General features: G+C 40.5%; 1 protein-coding gene across 1 annotated transcript in view; it reads left to right on the top strand.

Moving 5' to 3' along the window:
- The window catches only part of csmd2 (CUB and Sushi multiple domains 2), a gene marked incomplete at its 5' end in the record, with an annotated part of 597,374 nt that overhangs the window by 131,486 nt on the left and 459,888 nt on the right, over positions 1-6,000 (top strand). The gene's annotated exons all lie outside the window — the stretch shown is intronic.

Here is a 6,000-nt window from a genome sequence, read left to right as displayed (position 1 = left end):
AGGGTGTGTCAGGAATATTGTTGCTATTTTTGTTGCTATTTTCACTGTTACAATTATCGGCGCACTTGCTGCCGTTGGTGCGAAAGGGGCTGGGTTTGAATGAATGAACAAGTTGTGGGTGTGTCAAAGCTTGGCCAATCAGAACGTGCTCCATGGTGTTCACAGTCTTTTATGTCTTGGAATCAACTCCAATTCAAATGTTAGTCTGTTATAGTTTGTTAAATGGCAGAAACTAATTGACAAAAATGTAGCCATATATATTTGCTAAATACATTATGTTGAATCCATTTGCAGTCCACATTGTTCTAAGTAATTGGATATCTTCAATAGCATTCACACTGATATAGGGTCTAGGTCTACTGTAAATTACATTATGGCCATGCCATAATTAATTATTGACAAAGGCCAAAAAAGAGAAGAAATAAATATGTATCAAATCAAATCAAATTTTATTTGTCACATACACATGGTTAGCAGATGTTAATGCGAGTGTAGCGAAATGCTTGTGTTTCTAGTTCCGACAATGCAGTAATAACAAGTAATCTAACTAACAATTCCAAAACTACTACCTTATAGACACAAGTGTAAGGGGATAAAGAATATGTACATAAAGATATATGAATGAGTGATGGTACAGAGCGGCATAGGCAAGATGCAGTAGATGGTATCGAGTACAGTATATACATATGAGATGAGTATGTAAACAAAGTGGCATAGTTTAAAGTGGCTAGTGATACATGTATTGCATAAAGATGCAGTAGATGATATAGAGTACAGTATATACATGTACATATGAGATGAATAATGTAGGGTATGTAAACATTATATTAAGTAGCATGTTTTAAAGTGGCTAGTGATATATTTTACATCAATTCCCATTATTAAAGTTGCTGGAGTTGAGTCAGTGTGTTGGCAGCAGCCACTCAATGTTAGTGTATATATATATATATATATATATATATATATATATATATATATATATATATATATATATATATATATATATATATATATATATATATATCAAATTCTAAACAAACTGAAACAGCAACTTCTTTTAAAAAGGATATGTCACACTTACAAGCACCATCATTTATCCCCATGGCCAGAGTTAAAACAACGAAGATCCAGACTTTTTCACGGTAGCTGGACAAAGATCCACTTCAAAGAGAAAGGGAGAATGTCCACCGTTATACTGCCCCCTATAGTGCCTTCGGAACGTATTCAGTCCCCTTGACTTTTTCCACATTTTTTTATACATTACGGACTTATACCTAAATGGATTAAATAAAAAATACTCAGCAATCTACATCATAATGCCAGAGTTACAGTGGGCCAAAAAAGTATTTAGTCAGCCACCAATTGTGCAAGTTCTCCCACTTAAAAAGTGAGAGAGGCCTGTAATTTTCATCATAGGTACACTTCAACTATGACAGACAAAATTAATTGTAGGATTTTTTATAAATTCATTTGCAAATTATGGTGGAAAATAAGTATTTGGTCACCTACAGACAAGAAAGATTTCTGGCTCTCACAGACCTGTAACTTCTTCTTTAAGAGGCTCCTCTGTCCTCCACTCGTTACCTGTATTAATGGCACCTGTTTGAACTTGTTATCAGTATAAAAAGACACCTGTCCACAACCTCAAATAGTCACAGCCAAACTCCACTATGGCCAAGACCAAAGAGCTGTCAAAGGACACCAGAAAACAAAATTGTAGACCTGCACCAGGCTGGGAAGACTGAATCTGCAATAGGTAAGCAGCTTGGTTTGAAGAAATCAACTGTGGGAGCAATTATTAGGAAATGGAAGACTACAAGAACACTGATAATCTCCCTCGACCTGGGGCTCCACGCAAGATCTCACCCCGTGGGGTCAAAATGATCACAAGAACGGTGAGCAAAAATCCCAGACCCACACGGGGGGACCTAGTGAATGACCTGCAGAGAGCTGGGACCAAAGTAACAAAGCCTACCATCAGTAACACACTACACCGCCAGGGACTCAGATCCTGCAGTGCCAGACGTGTCCCCCTGCTTAAGCCAATACATGTCCAGGCCTGTCTGAAGTTTGCTAGAGAGCATTTGGAGGATCCAGAAGAAGATTGCGAGAATGTCATATGGTCAGATGAAACCAAAATGTTACATCCAAAGAACACCATATCTACTGTGAAGCATGGGGGTGTAAACATCATGCTTTGGGGCTGTTTTTCTGCAAAGGGACCAGGACGACTGATCCATGTAAAGGAAAGAATGAATGGGGCCATGTATTGTGAGATTTTGAGTGAAAACCTCCTTCCATCAGCAAGGGCATTGAAGATGAAACATGGCTGGGTCTTCAGCATGACAATGATCCCAAACACACCGCCCGGGCAATGAAGTAGTGGCTTCATAAGAAGCATTTCAAGGTCCTGGAGTTGCCTTGCCAGTCTCCAGATCTCAACCCCATAGAAAATCTTTGGAGGGAGTTGAAAGTCTGTGTTGCCCAGCAACAGCCCCAAAACATCACTGCTCTAGAGGAGATCTGCATGGAGGAATGGGCCAAAATACCAGCAACAGTGTGTGAAAACCTTGTGAAGACTTACAGAAAACGTTTGACCCCTTTGACCCACAAAGGGTGTATAACAAAGTATTGACATAAACTTTTGTTAATGACCAAATACTTATTTTCCACCATAATTTGCAAATAAATTCACTAAAAATCCTACAATGTGATTTTCTGGATTTGTTAAAATAATTTTGTCTGTCATAGTTGAAGTATACCTATGATGAAAATTACAGGCCTCTCTCATCTTTTTAAGTGGGAGAACTTGCACAATTGGTGACTGAGTAAATACTTTTTTGCCCCACTGTATCAGATATCAAGGTAGGACAGGTAGGCAGGGGTTGATAATCCAGAGTAGGAGCAGAGTGGTAAGTTGTGCAGGTACAGGCTCAGGACAGGCAGAGTGGTCAGGTGGGCGGGTACACGCTCAGGACAGGCAGAGTGGTCAGGTGGGCGGGTACAGGCTCAGAACAGGCAGAATGGTCAGGTGGGCGGGTACAGGCTCAGGACAGGCAGAGTGGTCAGGTGGGAGGGTACAGGCTCAAGACAGGCAGAGTGGTCAGGTGGGTGGGTACAGGCTCAGGACAGGCAGAGTGGTCAGGTGGGCGGGTACAGGCTCAGGACAGGCAGAGTGGTCAGGTGGGCGGGTACAGGCTCAGGACAGCCAAGGGTAACAAACCAGGACGAGAAAAGAGAGACTGGGGAAAAGCAGGAGCTGAGACAAAACTGCTGGTTGACTTGACAAACAAGACGAACTGGCAACAGGCAAACAGAGAACACAGGTATAAATACACAAGGGATAATGGGGAAGATGGGCGACACCTGGAGGGGGGTGGAGACAATCACAAAGACAGGTGAAACAGATCAGGGTGTGACAAAAATGAAAACAGGTTTTTAGAAATATTTGAACATTTATTAAAAATAAAAAACAGAAATACCTTATTTACATAATTATTCAGCACCTTTGAAAATAGACTCTAAATTGAGCTCAGGTGCATCCTGGTTCTATTGATCATCCTTGAGATGTTTCTACAACTTGACTGAAGTCCACCTGTGGTAAATTCAATTGATTGGACATGATTTGGTAAGGCACACACTTGTCTATATAAGGTCACACAGTTGACAGTACACGTCAGAGCAAAAACCAAGCCATGAGGTCGACGGAATTGTCCGTAGTTCCGAGACAGAATTGTGTCGAGGCACACATCTGGGGAAGGGTACCAAAACATTTCTGCAGCATTGAAGGTCCCCAAGAACACAGTGGCCTCCATCATTCTTAAATGGAAGATGTTTGGAACCACCAAGACTATTCCTAGAGCTGGCCGCCCGGACAAACTGAGCAACCGGGGGAGACGGGCCCTTGGTCAGTGAGATGACCAAGAACCCGAAGTATTGTGGTGGCAGCATCCTTACGGTGAAGCATGGTGGTGGCAGCATCCCTACGGTGAAGCATGGTGGTGGCAGGGGCTGGGAGACTAGTCAGGATCAAGGTGAAGATGAATGGAGCGAATTACAGAGAGATCCTTGATGAAAACCTGCTCCAGAGCGCTCAGGACCTCAGGCTGGGGTGAAGGTTCACCTTCCAACAGGACAACAACCCTAAGCACACAACCAAAACAACAAAGGAGTGGCTTCGGGACAATTCTCTGAATTTCCTTGAGGGGCCCAGCCAGAGCCCGGACTTGAACCCGATCGAACATTCCTGGAGAGACCTGAAAATTGCTTTGCAGCAACGCTCCCCATCCAACCTGACAGAGCTTGAGATAATCTGTATTGACGTGTGCCAAGCTTGTAGCGTCATACCTAATACTCGAGTCTGTAATCGCTGCCAAAGGTGTTTCAACAAAGTACTGAGTAAAGGGTCTGAATACTTATGTAAATGTTATATTTCATTTTTTTTAATTTTTATAAATGAGCAAACATGTCTAAACTGTTTTTGGTTTGTCGTTATGTGGTATTTTGTATCAATAGGTAAAAAAATATTATGTTTTTATGTTTCTGAAATACAAAGTATACAGGCACCAGAAGCACAATAGTCTACCCTTGTTCCATGTTCATATGGTCAATGTGCGACGGCTGGATAGGCTGAGTTTCTTCTGTCACAATTCATACCATAACCAACTATGTTACTGATAAAAAAAACAGTTTCAATATCCCCATCAGACTGGTCTAAATATTCCTATCAGACTGGTCTTTATATTCCTATCAAACTGGTCTTAATATTCCTGTCAGACTGGTCTAAATATTCCTATCAGACTGGTCTTTGTATTCCTATCAGACTGGTCTTTATATTCCTATCAGACTGGTCTTAATATTCCTATCAGACTGGTCTTAATATTCCTATCAGACTGGTCTTTATATTCCTATCAGACTGGTCTTTGTATTCCTATCAGACTGGTCTTTATATTCCTATCAGATTGGTCTTAATATTAATATTCCTGTCAGACTGGTCTAAATATTCCTATCAGACTGGTCTTTATATTCCTATCAGACTGGTCTTAATATTCCTATCAGACTGGTCTTTATATTCCTATCAGACTGGTCTTAATATTCCTATCAGACTGGTCTTAATATTCCTATCAGACTGGTCTTAATATTCCTATCAGACTGGTCTTTATATTCCTATCAAACTGGTCTTAATATTCCTATCAGACTGGTCTTAATATTCCTATCAGACTGGTCTTTATATTCCTATCAGACTGGTCTTAATATTCCTATCAGACTGGTGTTTATATTCCTATCAGACTGGTCTTAATATTCCTATCAGACTGGTCTTAATATTAATATTCCTATCAGACTGGTCTTAATATTCCTATCAGACTGGTCTTAATATTCCTATCAGACTGGTCTTAATATTAATATTCCTATCAGACTGGTCTTAATATTCCTATCAGACTGGTCTCAATATCCCTATCAGACTGGTGTTTATATTCTTATCAGACTGGTCTTAACATTCCTATCAGACTGGTCTTAGAGGCGGAGGTTGAGAGCCATGCATCCTCTGAAACAGGACTCTGCCAAACCATTTTTTACACAACAAAAATTGCAAACTAACTTTTGACACTAGAGCCTCTTTAATTAACGCCAGACGAAGATAGAGCAATTAAGATTGAAGTGTAGTTTGGCACAAAGGCACAAGGTCTTTGATAATTTAATAGTGACTGAAAATACAAATGTTTATTAACCAACAAGAACTATTAGCTGTTGTTGAGATATGAAATAATCAAGTTGTGTTTGTGAGAATGATGAGTGTGTTCGTCAGACATTTTAATAAACAATCCATCTAAATATCCCTCAAATGACTTCCCCCTTGCAGTGAAGACTGCACACATCTATGTCATACCATCGAACCCCAGGAAGAGTAGTTGCTACGCCTGCTGTAGCTGCTGTGGATCCTGATAAACCATTAAATACTAACGCTATCTAATTTGGATATCAGCAGTTCATTGTGCCCAC

Source organism: Oncorhynchus mykiss, chromosome 30 (assembly GCF_057628025.1).
Source record: "Oncorhynchus mykiss isolate SJ-2025 chromosome 30, ASM5762802v1, whole genome shotgun sequence".
NCBI classification, from domain to species: Eukaryota; Metazoa; Chordata; class Actinopteri; order Salmoniformes; family Salmonidae; genus Oncorhynchus; species Oncorhynchus mykiss.
This window is presented reverse-complemented; position numbering and strand designations above follow the sequence as displayed.